Source organism: Gossypium arboreum, chromosome 1, assembly GCF_025698485.1.
Source record: "Gossypium arboreum isolate Shixiya-1 chromosome 1, ASM2569848v2, whole genome shotgun sequence".
Classification (NCBI taxonomy): domain Eukaryota; kingdom Viridiplantae; phylum Streptophyta; class Magnoliopsida; order Malvales; family Malvaceae; genus Gossypium; species Gossypium arboreum.
This window is the reverse complement of record NC_069070.1, coordinates 69,702,252-69,716,974: the sequence shown is the minus strand read 5'-3', so window position 1 is coordinate 69,716,974 and position 14,723 is coordinate 69,702,252. Positions and strand designations below refer to the sequence as shown.

Below are 14,723 nucleotides of genomic sequence, written 5' to 3'. Positions count from 1 at the left end.
GTATTTCGATAATTCTACCCTACAGGGGTATTTTAGTAATTCTACCCTACAGGGGTATTTCGATAATTCTACCCTACAGGGTTATTTCAGTAATTCTACCCTACAGGGGTATTTCGGTAATTCTACCCTATAGGGGTATTTCGGTATTCTACCCTACAGGGGTATTTCGATATTTTACAAATCGAGAGTATTTTGATAATTTCACAAATCAGGGTTATTTTAGAAATTTTACAAGCTAGGGGTATTTTGGTAATTTTACAAACTAGGGGTATTTTAGTAATTTTACAAACCAGGGGTATTTTGGTAATTTTACCGATCAAGGATATGTTGGTAATTTTGTAAACCAAGGGTATTTTAGTAATTTTATAAATCGAGGGTAAAACGGTAATTCTGTAAATCGAGGGTAAAATGGTAATTCTATAAATCGAGGGTAAAACGGTAATTTTATAAATCGAGGGCAAAATGGTAATTTATAAATCGAGGGTAAAATGGTAATTCTATAAATCGAGGGTAAAACGATAATTCTGTAAATCGAGGGTAAAACGATAATTTTACAAATTGAGGGTATTTCAATAATTTGGTAAAACGCTCTTGTGGCCCTTTTAGCCCAAATCTGCCACAAATATGAGATTCACCTAGCGTAGTCCGATATTTACTACACAATCAAACAACTTATCCAATTGGGCCCGTAGGCCCATTGGGCCCACATGACCCCTTTCGGCCCATCGCGGCCCGAAGTAGCCATCCTATTGCTAGAGTAGTCAGAAATACACACCTGATTGGCGACTGGTGTTAATCCACGCTCCGAGCACTCTTAGCCGACGCCCAACCCAAACGAGCACGCCATAAAGTGAAAGGGATCAGCCAAGAAAGGTACCTTTACTCTCCTCATGGTTCTCTCTTTTAAAGCCGACCAGATCCCTCTTATGTTAGCTTCCCAATGTGGGATCCCTCCAACATTAGAGTTTAAATTCAACACCAACTCTTGCCGCCGCCTGTTAGCAAAATAAATGCTCTTTCATTGCCATGAGTTTCGAACCCTGGACCTCCTTGCCAACTCTATGACGCCACCCTGCCACTTCACCACAGGCTTTTTTTTGTGTCATATTTTATTCCCAATTAATTATAAGGTCTAAAGGCCAAAGTCCAGGTTCCCTTAAAAAAAACCAAAATAAATTGCAAGAGCCAAGGCTTGAACCCAGGCTCCCAAACAACCTTAATTACGCCACAACCACTAGACCACATGCTTCCTTGTGTCATTTATTTAACACAATAATTTAAAAGGCCCTCATCTAAGCATCCAGGTTTTTTTCACTTAATACCAAAATTTTTCCTAAAGCCCAGGTTTGAACCCAAGATTTCTCCAACACTTCTCAGGGCCATTAACCACTAAAGCAGACATTTAATTGTGTCATTTCATTGCACAATTAAATATCTAAATACAACCTCCTTACGGACCCACACTTAAGGCCCAATACTTCTAGGCCCAATTTCGGGGTGTTACAATTCTACCCCCTTAAAGAAATTTCATCCTCGAAATTTCCCACTCTCAGACTACACCATCACACTTCCGCTGTGCACTCTGATACTAATAATACTAACATACACCCAAAACATTTATCCATCGAAGTGGATAGATTTCACATGCAAACAATTTCTACATTTCCAGAACACACACCAAATAAATACTAAATCTAAATTGAAGCATTACAGTTTACTCTAACTAGAGAGTTCCAGTATGTGCTACTATCTATAGTAGTTTCTCAATATAGCCTTTCAATCTATAACAGTAAACAGAGTTAGAGAACTTAAACCTCATTCCTACTATCATTCACATCAAAAGAAGGTTTTAAACGGGAGTTGTTTACCTTAAAAGTTCCGAATTTGGGATGACTCACCTCGACTGTACCAAATGGGAAAATGCTGATTACCGTAAGAGGGATTTTTCATTCGGTGTGGTAGTGACAATGTGGGGATCTGTGACATCTAATAAGACTCTATCTCCAACCTTAAGTTGATTTGGAAAGGTATTGAGCTCGTCTTGGCATAGTTTTGGTTTATCGTGTGTTCTCAGTTTATGCGTCCACCATTCATCCAGCTCCTCGATTTGTAACCTTCGATCTTCATGAATAGGTCCTCTACCATTGCTTGAGAATGGTTAATGTACTTCCTTCAGACTCATTTCCTGCAAAGTAGGTTGTACCATATTGTCAGTTTTAGTAGGATAGGTTAAACGATCACCTTCATTTTCCGATGTGTTACCAGAATTGCGAGCTTGAAGGGTGATTTTTTCGTCTCCCACACGGAGTGTGAGTTCACCTGTGCCAACATCAATGATCGTTTTAGCAGTTGCTAAAAAGGGCCTTCCTAGAATTAAAGGAGTGTTGCTATCCTCTTCTATGTCTAGAACAATGAAGTCCATGGGAAATATAAAGTTATCGATTTTAACTGGCACATCTTCAATAATACCCCTAGGAAATATTATAGTTTTATCTGCTAATTGAATGCTCATCCTAGTCTATTTGGGTTTCCCAATACCTAATTGTTTGAACATTTTGTAGGGCATGACGTTAATACTAGCCCCTAAATCAGCTAATGCATTATTAACATCTAAACTACCAATTAAGCAAGGAATTGTAAAACTCCCTAGATCTTTTAATTTGTTCGATAGCTTCTTTTACAGAATAGCTGAGCAAACTGCATTTAGCTCCACATGCAATGCCTCGTCCAACTTTCGCTTATTTGTTAAAAGCTCCTTTAAAAATTTCATTGTGTTTGGCATCTTCGATCGAGCTTCAATAAACGGTAAGTTAATATGTAATTTTTTTTAAGTGTTTAAGGAATTTACCAAATTGTTCATCTGAGCGGTCTTTCCATGTCGCGTTGGGGTATGGCACATGAGGTTTATATTTGACATTCACTGATTTGTTTTTATTATGACCTACCTCACCTTGGCCTCTGCTTACCATAGTTTCTTGCCTCGATTCTAGCTCAGGCTCAACGAATCCTTCTTCATCTTGAACATTAATCATGTTGAGTTGTTCCCTTACATTGGGTTCAGTATTACTTGGCAAGCTACCTTGTAGTCGTTCAGAGATTAGTTTCGAAAGCTGGCCTATCTGAGTTTCGAGCCCTTAGATCGGTGCTTGTTGATTTTTAAATGCTATCTCGGTGTTTTGGAAATGAGTTTCTGATACTGATATAAACTTTGAGAGCATCTCTTCAAGGTTCAGCTTCTTTTCCTGTTGGTAAGGTGGTTGTTGGTAGCCTGAAGGTGGTCTCTGATTTCCTTGGCCTCCCCATGAGAAATTTGTGTGGTTCCTCCAACCTGCATTATAAGTGTTACTATATGGATTATTTTGAAGTCGAGGATTATTACCCATGTAATTTAACTGCTCATTATCCATGTTCTGGCCACAAGGTTGGTATTCTGAATGGCTTGTTCCACCTCCACTTGCTTCGCATTGCATTACTGGGTGAACCTGTGAAAAACTAAGAAAACCATCAATTTTCTTATTCAAGAGTTCTACCTGATTAGAGAGCATGGTGACCAAATCGACATTATAAACACCGGCTGTTTTCGTTGGTTTTGTCCTCATCACTTGCCACTGATAGTTATTCAATGACATCTCCTCTATAAACTCATAAGCATCTTCAAGTGTTTTATTATTGATGGTTCTGCCAGTAGCTGCGTCAACCATTTGCCGAGTCGAAGGATTCAAGCCGTTATGGAACTTTTGAACCTGAAGCCAAAGTGGTAACCCATGGTGAGGGCACCTTCTTAGTAAGTCCTTGTATCTCTCCCATGCATCATAAAGAGTTTCTAAGTCCATCTGCACAAATGAAGAGATATCATTACGTAATTTAGTCGTTTTAGCCGGCGGGAAATATTTTAATAGAAATTTTTCAGTCATTTGTTCCCAAGTAGTGATTGACCCTCATGGTAATGAGTTAATCACTGTTTAGCTTTGTTCCTCAATGAAAAAGGGAATAACCGAAGACGAATGGCATCATCGGAAACACCATTAATTTTAAATGTATCGCATAGTTCCAAAAAGTTTGCTAAGTGAGCATTGGGATCCTCATCCTGCAAACCATCAAACTGAACAAATTGCTGTATCATTTGAATAGTGTTAGGTTTTAGTTCAAAAGTATTCACAGCTACAGCAGATCTAACTATGCTCGATTCAGTTCCTGTTAAAGAAAGTTTAGCATAATCATACATAGTGCGTGGAGCAGGATTTTGATTAACCGCAATTGCAGGAGGTAGCTAATTGTCTTGGTTTTCAACCATCTCTTCTGTTGGGGGTTGAGTATCGTCCTCTTACTCGTTCTCTGTGTATCTCAAGCTTCACCTTATTTCTCTTTGGTTTCTGCGAACTGTGCGATCAATTTCTTTGTCAAAAAGTAGTGGTCTTGACGGGTTTCTTCTAGTCATAAGCTATAAAAAACTTGCGAAGAGAAAGAAAAAGTAAATTAATAAAGAATAATAATAAATAAAAATTAAATTGCAAGAAAAATAAATGGCTAAAGTAATAAAAATTGAGCGTTCCTAATATCTTAGTTCCTCGGCAACGGCGCCAAAAACTTGATCCCGTGATTTCGTGATAGGTTTTAAATATTTATAATTAATCGTTCTTGAAACTAACTATTAGTGCGATGTAGGCAAGTGTACCTATCGAACAATAGTATAGTTTTAGCATGAGCTGATTATCGAACCCAAAGGAACTAAAAGTACTAGTAATGACTGTCTTTTTATTATCTAGCCTAAGAATAAGGTGGTTTTGTTTTAACTAACTAATTAACTAATCTAAGAATTTACAAAGAATGGAATTGAGGGATTACTTTTGGAAAACAATTGAATTAAGACAATACCTAAGGAAACATCCACCTAGACTGTACTTGTTATTCTGGCTCCGAATCAGACTATTTATTCATTTAACTTGTTCCGTAGAGATCCCTAAGTTATGCTATTATCCCTATTCAAGACTAATAACGTCTAATCCTTATATTGAATAATTGAGACTTTTCTCTAATTAACACCCTAGGGTTGCATTAACTCGATCTATGGATCCCCTTATTAGGTTTCACCCTAATCCGGCAAAATCTTGTCACCCTATGTCTAGGCGCACAAACAACTCCGCTTAATTATGACAAATGTACTATTAGACAGGGTCTATTCCTCCTTTGAATAAGAGCTTATCTTGAATCAGTATCCTGGGATATCAAAACAAGAACTAAGAACAATAATTAAGAACAAGTTAATTTTATCTCACAATTTAGAAATAATAAGATTCGTCTTAGGTTTCATTCCCTATAGGTATTTAGGGAATTTAGTTCATAACTAAAAAGGAAAACATCTCAGAAGAATAACGAATACAAAACATAAAGAAAACCCAAAACTCCTGAAGGGAAATTGAGGGGAGATCTTCAGTCTTGATGGTGACTCCGGCTTTTGAGATGGATCAATCGGCTTCCTTCGAGTAATTCCTTCCTTCCTCTTTGTGTGCCCCCATTTCTTCCTCCGCTAGGGTGTATTTATAGGCTTTGGAATGCCTAAGAGCCCTCAAAATTACCCTTTTCCGAATTGGACTCAACTTGCACTCGGTAGGGACACGCCCTTGTGACACGCTCGTGTGCGATTACTTCAGGCCGTGCTCGAGCCTGCCAAATTGACACGGCCGTATGGTTTACCCGTGTGAGGAGGTCCAGGCCGTTTTGATTTTGTTCTTCGTCCCATTTTCTCTGTTTTTGGCCCGTTTCTCGTTCCTTTCACTCTCTTATGCTCTCCTAAGTGTAAAACATGAAATTGAAGAATTAGGAGCATCGAATTCACCAATTCTAATGGGAAATCATCCATAAAATACGTTAAACATGGGGTAAAAAATATGTATAAATTACGGTTTATCATGCATGCATAAATAATTAGGTTTACAACCCAATAATCAATATGAACCATATCTCATGGCCATATACAAAATGAATCATCAAATCATTATAAAGCCAACACACTTGGCCAGATTAATATGAAACATAATCAAAAAGACCAAGTCTCTTATACATGCCATACTCAAAATGTTGAGACTAACTATACCCAAATGTCCAGTTGATTGTGTGATCAAATCTGTGATGTCCTTCGATCCTCGAGCTAGCTTGGCGATACTATAAGAAAATGGAAAGGAGAGGGGAGTAAGCTTAATGCTTAGTAAGTTCACATGTAAATAAATAGCACTATCATCATGAATATTGTACAATTAACGTAACATAGTTTACATATATGTCATGATAGCTTCATAGGCATAACTTACTCATTTTCAATCTTACCAATAGTTCATGACATACCGAGCTCATTCATATGAGTGTTTCGTACATACCTGTTCCAACTCGTAACACATTCTCATAATTCCTCATCATTGACTTACTTGTTGAATAACTCACTGATTTACCCGTTGAACACTTGGAATACTATCGAATACGCGGAAAGTTTTCACAAAATGCTTCATAGTAGCCACATGCTACCTCATATCACATATCACACATTGCTCGCTCTTCACCTAATCATGGCACTACTTACACAAGCTAACAGTCAGGACGTAACTACAGGGGCTGCTCACATAAACTGACAGGTACCCGCAACACATGCCAGGCTACCTATCCACCGGTAGGACGTACATGACTAGTACCCGGATTCACATTGTCATATATACACATAATCTCAAGAGCTCATAAACACATAGTTCCTAGTGACATGTCACTCGTATCCTAATCTATTCCTAAGGTTCAAACGGGGCTTTCTCGATGTCACATATTCGTCGAACCCTTTTGCAATGTCATGCTCATATACTATAACGTCGTTCATAAACTCGCCATAACAATTAAACATAGAGACTCATACATTAATAAAACATTAAAACATGATATAACATTGCATTATTTACACATGAACTTACCTCAGTACCAAAATATGGCTAATTATTCGATTTAGTCCACAACGTTGTTCATTCCTCGGTTTAGGTTTGGCCTCCGTTTTTCTTGATCTGTAATAGCAAATTTCACTTATTCAATTATCGCATTGTTCAAAACAGCCAATAAATCATACTTTGGTAAAATTATAATTTTATCCCTAAACTTTCACATAATTACAAATTAGCCTCTAGGCTCGTAAAATGAAATCTGTTCATTTTATTTGTTACACAAGCCTAGCCGAACTTATGTCATACTTATAACAACCAACATTTTCTTTCAAATAAAATTTTTACCACCTATGTTACCACTTTTACAAAAAGGTCCTTTTTAGGTGTTTTCATGAAAAACCCCTTAGTAAAAGATGTTGATCATACATCAAACTTTCATATTACTCCATCAAATATCAAAGTAAATGCATGTCACACATGGGTAAGTTTTTGATCATGAACCCTAGCTCAAAATAATTGTAGAAATAGCTAGATCGATTGATAACAAATTAAAAAATACAAATTCTTTCAAAATTTTCCTATTCATGCCCTTTTTTTCCATAAAAATAGAAATTGGACAAATTGCTATTTAAGGACCTCTAATTAATAATCCATGGCAATGTAATGCTTAAAGCTTTTAGAACTCACATTTTGCAACCTTTGTAATTTAGTCCTAAATGTCAAATTGGACACTTTATTAATAAAAGTTCTTCATTAAATTTTCACAGAAGCATGCAATCATATCATAAACCTCATAATAATCATAAAATAATTATTTCTACTTTGGATTTATGGTCTCGAAACCACTGTTTTGACTAGACCCTAATTTGGGATGTTACAACTCTCCCCCCATTAGGGATTTTCGTCCCCGAAAATCTTACCGGTGAAAAGGTTTGGGTATTGGTTTCTCATGTTTTCTTCTGTCTCCCATGTAGCCTCTTCAACCCCATGTCTTTGCCATAATACTTTCACAAGGGCAATACTTTTGTTTCTTAATAGTTTGACTTCCCGAGCCAAAATCTTAACCGACTCTTTGCCATAAGTCATATCCGGTCCAATCTCAACCTCTGTCGGTGAAATCACATGAGAAGGATCAGATCAGTATCAGCGCAACATAGACACATGGAACAAGTCATGAATTCTTTCCAACTCAAATTGCAAGGCCAACCGATATGCTACTGGCCCTATCCTTTTTGTAATCTCATACGGTCCAATAAAGTGTGGACTTAATTTGCCCTTCCAGCCAAACCTCAAGACTTAATTCCAAAGAGGTACTTTCAAGAATACCTCATCACTGACTGGAAACTCAATCTCTTTTCGTTTTAAGTCTGCATAGGATTTCTGTCTATCCAAAGTAGCTTTCAAACAATCACGAATTACCTTCACTTTTTCTTCAGTTTCTCTGACTAAATCAATTCCATGAATCTGATTCTCTTTGAATTCGGTCCAATACAAGGGTGTTTGGTACTTACGCTAATACAATACCTCATAAGGCACCATTTTTAAACTTGATTAAAAACTATTATTGTAGGCAAATGCCACCAACGGTAAATACTTTTCCCAACTACCTTGGAACTCAAGAACACAACACCGTAACATATGTTCAACAATCTAAATTACCATTTCAGATTGAACGTTAGTTTGCGGATGGAAAGCGGTACTAAAATTCAATTTCGTACCCACCGCTTCTTGTAACTTTTCCAAAACTGTGAAGTGAACCTCAGGTCTCTATCCAATATAATCGACAAGGGCACTCCGTGAAATCTCACAATTTCAGAAATATACAATTTGGCTAAATTATCAAGTGAATAGTTGGTACGCACCTGTATAAAATGAGCCAACTTTGTCAATCGATCTACAACAACCCATACAACATCTTTCTTTCTCAGTGTCAAAGGCAGACCCGTCACAAAGTCCATAGTAATACGGTTCCATTTCCACTCGGAAACCATTACAACCTGAAGTAAACCTGAAGGTACTTTGTGTTCGGCTTTCACCTACTGACAAATTAAACATTTAGAAAAAAACTCTGAAATGTCTCTTTTCATTCACGACCACCAATGCATTTTCTTCAAGTTATTATACATATTCGTATTACCTAGATGAACAGATAAACTACTACTATGTGCCTCATACAAAATCTTTTGAATCAATTTGGTATCTTTACGAACACAGATCCTATCTCGGAACATCAAACACCCATCAAAACTAATCCAAAAATCTGATTCCCTACCCGATTCACATTGGACTCTTTTGGCTTGCAAATCACCATCACTTTTTTGAGCTTCATAAATCTCTTGAAGAAACATCAGTCTACCTCTTAACTTAGCTAGACTCGAACCATCATCTGATAAGGCCAACTAGTGTTCGTAGCTCTCAAAGCAAATAATGACTTCCTACTCAAAGCATCAACGACTATGTTTGCCTTTCCCTGATGGTAGTCAATCACTAACTCGTAATCTTTTAACAACTCCAACCATCTCCTTTGTCATAGGTTCAAATCTTTTTGAGTCATCAAGTACTTTAGACTTTTATGGTCAATATACATACGACATTTCTCACCATACAAATGATGTCTCCAAATTTTCAACTCAAACACAATGGAAACCAATTCCAAATTGTGTGTTGGATAATTCTTGTCATGCAGTTTCAGCTGCCTCGAGGCATAAGCTATTACTCTACCTTCTTGCATAAGTACACAACCCAATCCATTCAAGGATGCATCACTATAAACCACAAATTCTTTTCCTGGTTCAGGTTGTACTAAAATTGGAGCCTCAGTCAACAATACCTTTAGTTTCTCAAAACTCTGTTGGCATTTGTCCGTCCATTCGAACTTGACATCTTTCTATAACAACCTCGTCATCGGAGTAGTAATCATGGAAAATCCTTTAACAAATCGTCTATAATAGCCGGCTAAGTCTAGAAAGCATTTAACCTCTGACATATTCCTCGTCGGTTTCCATTCAACAATAGTCGAAATCTTACTCGAGTCAACTCTAATACCATCACCCGAAATAATGTTGCCCCAAAAATCTGACTTCTCGAAGCAAAAATTCGCTTTTACCAAACTTAGCATACAACTGCTTGTCTTTTAAAGTTTGTAAAACCGTTCTCAAGTGCTCGGCATGCTCGGTCTCATCACGAGAATAAATCAGTATATCATCAATAAAACAACAACAAATTTATCCATGTACGGTCTAAAAATTTGGTTCATTAAATCCATAAATATAGCAGGAGCATTCATTAAACCGAATGGCATAACCAAAAATTCATAGTGACCATACCTCTTCCAAAAAGTAGTTTTCGACACATCCGAGTCTTTAACTCTCAACTGGTAGTAACCGGACCTCAAGTCAATCTTGGAAAATACTGTGGCTCCCTTCAATTGGTCAAACAATCATCGATTCTTGGCAAGGGATACTTGTTCTTTATGGTTACCTTATTGAGCTACTGGTAATTTATACATAGTCTCATTAAACCATCCTTCTTCTTCACAAATAGCACCGGTGCGCCCCACGGAGAATAACTATGTCTCGCAAAACCTTTATCCGTTAATTCTTGCAAATGAACTTTCAACTCCTTTAACTCCGTAGTACCCATCCTATATGGAGAAATCGAAATAGTTGCAGTACCAGGAATTAACTTAATACCAAACTCAACTTCCTTAATTGGAGGCAATCCGGGCAACTCTTCCGGAAACACATTTGGATATTCGCATACTACTGGTACTGACTCAATTTTCAACTCAGACTCTTTTGTATTCAACCCAAAGGCAAGATAAGCTTCACAACCCTTTCCCATACATTTTTGAGCAGTCTTAGAAGTAATCACTATAGGCAAGCTATCCGATTCATCTTATTCAACCCGAAGAATATCCCCAGTTTCACATTTCACTTCAATAAATTTCTTCCACAATTTACTATCATATGGTGAGTAGTTAACTAATCCATACCAAGTATTATATCAAATTCATCAAACGGCAAAAGCATAAGATTAGTCAGAAAACAATAACCTCTAATCATTAAAGGAAAATTCTTTCATACTTTGTCAACTAACACATACTTGCCTAGACGGTTTGACACTTTTATCACAAATTCTGTAGACTCAACAGGCATATTCATGCTAGACACCAATCTCACACAAACATACGAACGGGTAGATCCCGGATCAATCAAAGCAACAACAGAAGTATCATAAAGAGAGAAAGTACCTATAATCACATCAGGAGATGAAGCCTCTTCGTGAACACGAATGGCATAAGTGCTCACAGGTGCTCTACCCTCAATCTTCATAGCCAGATTTCTAGGTTCACTCTTGCTACTCGCTCCATTTCTCGAATTTTTCTGTGGCCTCCCTCTAGAAGCTATATTACCAAATCTTGCACTCTGAAATTTCTCGTTCTCAACCATCACAGAACAATCCTTGATAAAATGATCATGTGATCCACACTTGAAACATGCCCGATTATTCATCCAACACTTACTGGGGTGACATCTACCACACTGTTAACACTCGAATCTATTAGGTCGAGCATTACCAATACTCGCTATCGAAGTAGTCTGAGCCTTATTACCCGAATACTGTTTTCCATGGTTTCTGTTCGAAAGCACTTGATCGAGTATTAAACTCTTTTGATTTCCTAGATGAGGACTGAAATGACTTACCCATCTGTCTCTTCTTCAAATCTCGAGACTCTAACTCAACTTTCCTTTTCTCTTTAGCTAATTCCTTGGCCTTACAAGCTTTTTCTACGAGCACAATTGTAACACTCCTAACACGTATCTGTCACCGGACTAGGGTTAAAAGCAGTACCAGACGAATCAGAACATTTAACTTTCATTTCATAAACATCAAAGCATCAGAGATCAACATCAATATAGAGTCCCTTATAAAGGTCTTCAAGACCTAAAACATGCATCAAGACGAAACCAAAGACATACAAAATTCTCCTAAAACTTAAACATTTTTCAAAGAAGTACAGGTTACACGCTCGTGTATACAGGTGGTGTGCCTTACATGGCATTAGACACGTCCGTGTGTCTAGGCCGTGTCAAAACAGGGCATACATACTGACTTACTCACACAGCCACAAGAAACGCATGTGTGCCTTGGCTGTGGTCGAAACTGACTTGGGCCACATGACTAGCCACACACCCGTGTGCCTTTGCCGTGCTCGGGCTTGACTGACAAATTGTAGGGTACCCCAGAGGACACGCTTCCGTGCCACATAACCGTGTGTCATACACGGCTGAGATACACACCCATATGGACAAACATAGGTCATTTGAATAGCCAATTTGCCACCCCAATTTGGGTCAACCTACAAACACCAAACCAAACAAATATGCACAATCGTTTTAGCCAATATCTATACCAAATCATACATAATTCATGCTATACATTATCAATCATTTCAATTCTCAATTCATCAATCAATTCATAACAAAACTTAAACTAAAATCATACCTAAACATATGATCAACACATTATCCGATCTCATATTTAAAACTTATGAAAATTCTCATCATTTACAGTTTCTTGTATCCATACATAAACACACCAAATATATCATATTGACTCACATTTCATATACCAAAAACCATATCATAATCATATCCATACCAAGCCATATCACATGACTAAATATATACATCACAAAACATAATATAAACACTTCTAGCCTATACATGCCATCCTTCAATATATACATTTTCAAAAGTACCAAAATAAGGTTCGATAGTGTGGTGACGATCCTCGACAACCCCTGAGCTCACAATAGCTTCGATATCTATGAAACAATGTAATCACACACAAAGTAAGCTTTCAAAAGTTTAGTAAGCAATATAGAAATAAACATATCATTCAAAGCAAATAAGTATCATCAAATCGTTTATACTTTGTATACCAATGCTTACACAAATCTCATATTCAAATACTTACCTTTCATTCTCAAATAGGCTATACAAAGTAAACATACCTGAATCTGATATGATTTCACAAAGTTGTTCGTTTTCTCAGAATGCCCGTTTGAACCATTCGGAAACGTAAGGATACGCGGATAGCTCAGAGAACATATACAATGCCAACGTCCCAGACGTGGTCTTACATGTAATCAAACATTGATGCCACTGTTCCAGATAGGGTCTTACACGAAATCAGATACGACGTTGATGTCTCAGACATGGTCATACACGTAAAATAAAAGTTGATGCCAACGTCCCAGATGTGGTCTTACACGAAATTCCATAACAAAATCCTATGTCATGACATATGTATCCTAACTATTCCTAAGGTTCATACGGGGCTCTTCAGACGTTGGAACTTTGTCGATACTTTCTCAGATAGTAAATATTTAGCTCGTACATTCATTCATCACAATTCAATATCAAATGAATAATAATAATTCAATTTAAACAAGCTTATTTGTATATCGACTTACCTCGTACGGATTCAGATAAATTGAATCGGTTACTCAACGACTTTCAACTTTCCCTGATCTAATTCCATATTCTTTAGTTCCCAATCTAAATCAATTCAAATTTAACTTATTCAATCACACATTCATTCAAAACAATCCATATACACACAATTAGGGCATTTTTGCAAACTAGCCCTCATATTTTCACATTTTGACATTTTAGTCCCTAATTCACAAAATCACAAAATAAACATAATTTGCTTGTACACAAGCTTAGCTAAATTTTCATAGCTTGTAACACCCCGAACCCGAGACCGTTGCCGGTGTCGGACACGAGGGGTTAACAAGCCAAAACCACTTATGGCACCGACCAATTTGACATTTCCAGGCAAGCTGGAAAACTGCGTCGCTGTCTCCTTAAAAAGCGTATCTCGTGTTTCACAACTCGGAAACTGATTCCGTAAATTTTCCCTGAATTTAGACTCATATATACATCCATGGATTTATTTCTAGAATTTTTGGTCGGGCCAATTGGTACAGTTTATTAGTTAAAGTCACCCATGTTACAGGGGTCGACTACACTGACCTTCGCGCGTTAGAACTTGAATATCTATCTGTACAGGGTTTCAATACTGATGCCGTTTGTTTCTAATGAAGCTAGACTCAAAAAGGAATCTTCACAGATAAGGCATGACTTCTAATTCATTCTGTATAATTTATGGTAAATTTTCAAAGTCACGACAGGGGACCCAGAAACCGTTCTGGCCCTGTCTCACGAGAACTTTAATATCTCTCTGTATACTGTTCATATGATCGTTTCGTTACTTTCATATGAAAATAGACTCGTCAAGGTTCGATCGCATAATTTATTCACTAATTAACACCATTCCTAAAAATTTTGGTGATTTTCCACATCCACGTCACTGCAGCTGGCAGCATCTGTTTTTAAGGTAGGCTTTACCTATATTGTAGTTCCCATGGACCAACTATAGTCTAGTCATACTTAGGTCCAACATATGATCATATTTAGCCATTCCAATGGCTGATCGTGTGACCAACTCTCTCATTCCAAACCATAATCACATCATGAAACCAAATATAATTACAAACCACATATGGTCAAATTCCATACTCCACTTTTACGAACCATTTTCGCATGGCCGCACACATATACATCACAAGTACTTAAAAACAACCGAGAGTAGTCCTATACATGCCATATCCAAAACTCAACTAAAGGAGTACCAAAAAGGGCTTTGATAGTGTGGTTGACTTCAACTTATATGATCCCGAATCCGATCGCTAACGAGCAAAATCTATAAACAGAGAAACAAAGAAACGGAGTAAGC

At 37.4% G+C, this 14,723-nt stretch overlaps 1 non-coding gene across 1 annotated transcript; it reads left to right on the top strand.

The window, feature by feature from the left end:
- The first annotated feature begins 3,759 nt into the window (after positions 1 to 3,759).
- LOC128281982 (small nucleolar RNA R71) lies at positions 3,760 to 3,866 on the top strand. Its single transcript, XR_008272292.1, has one exon. It is a non-coding gene; the product is annotated as a small nucleolar RNA R71 (small nucleolar RNA).
- Positions 3,867 to 14,723: the final 10,857 nt, after the last annotated feature.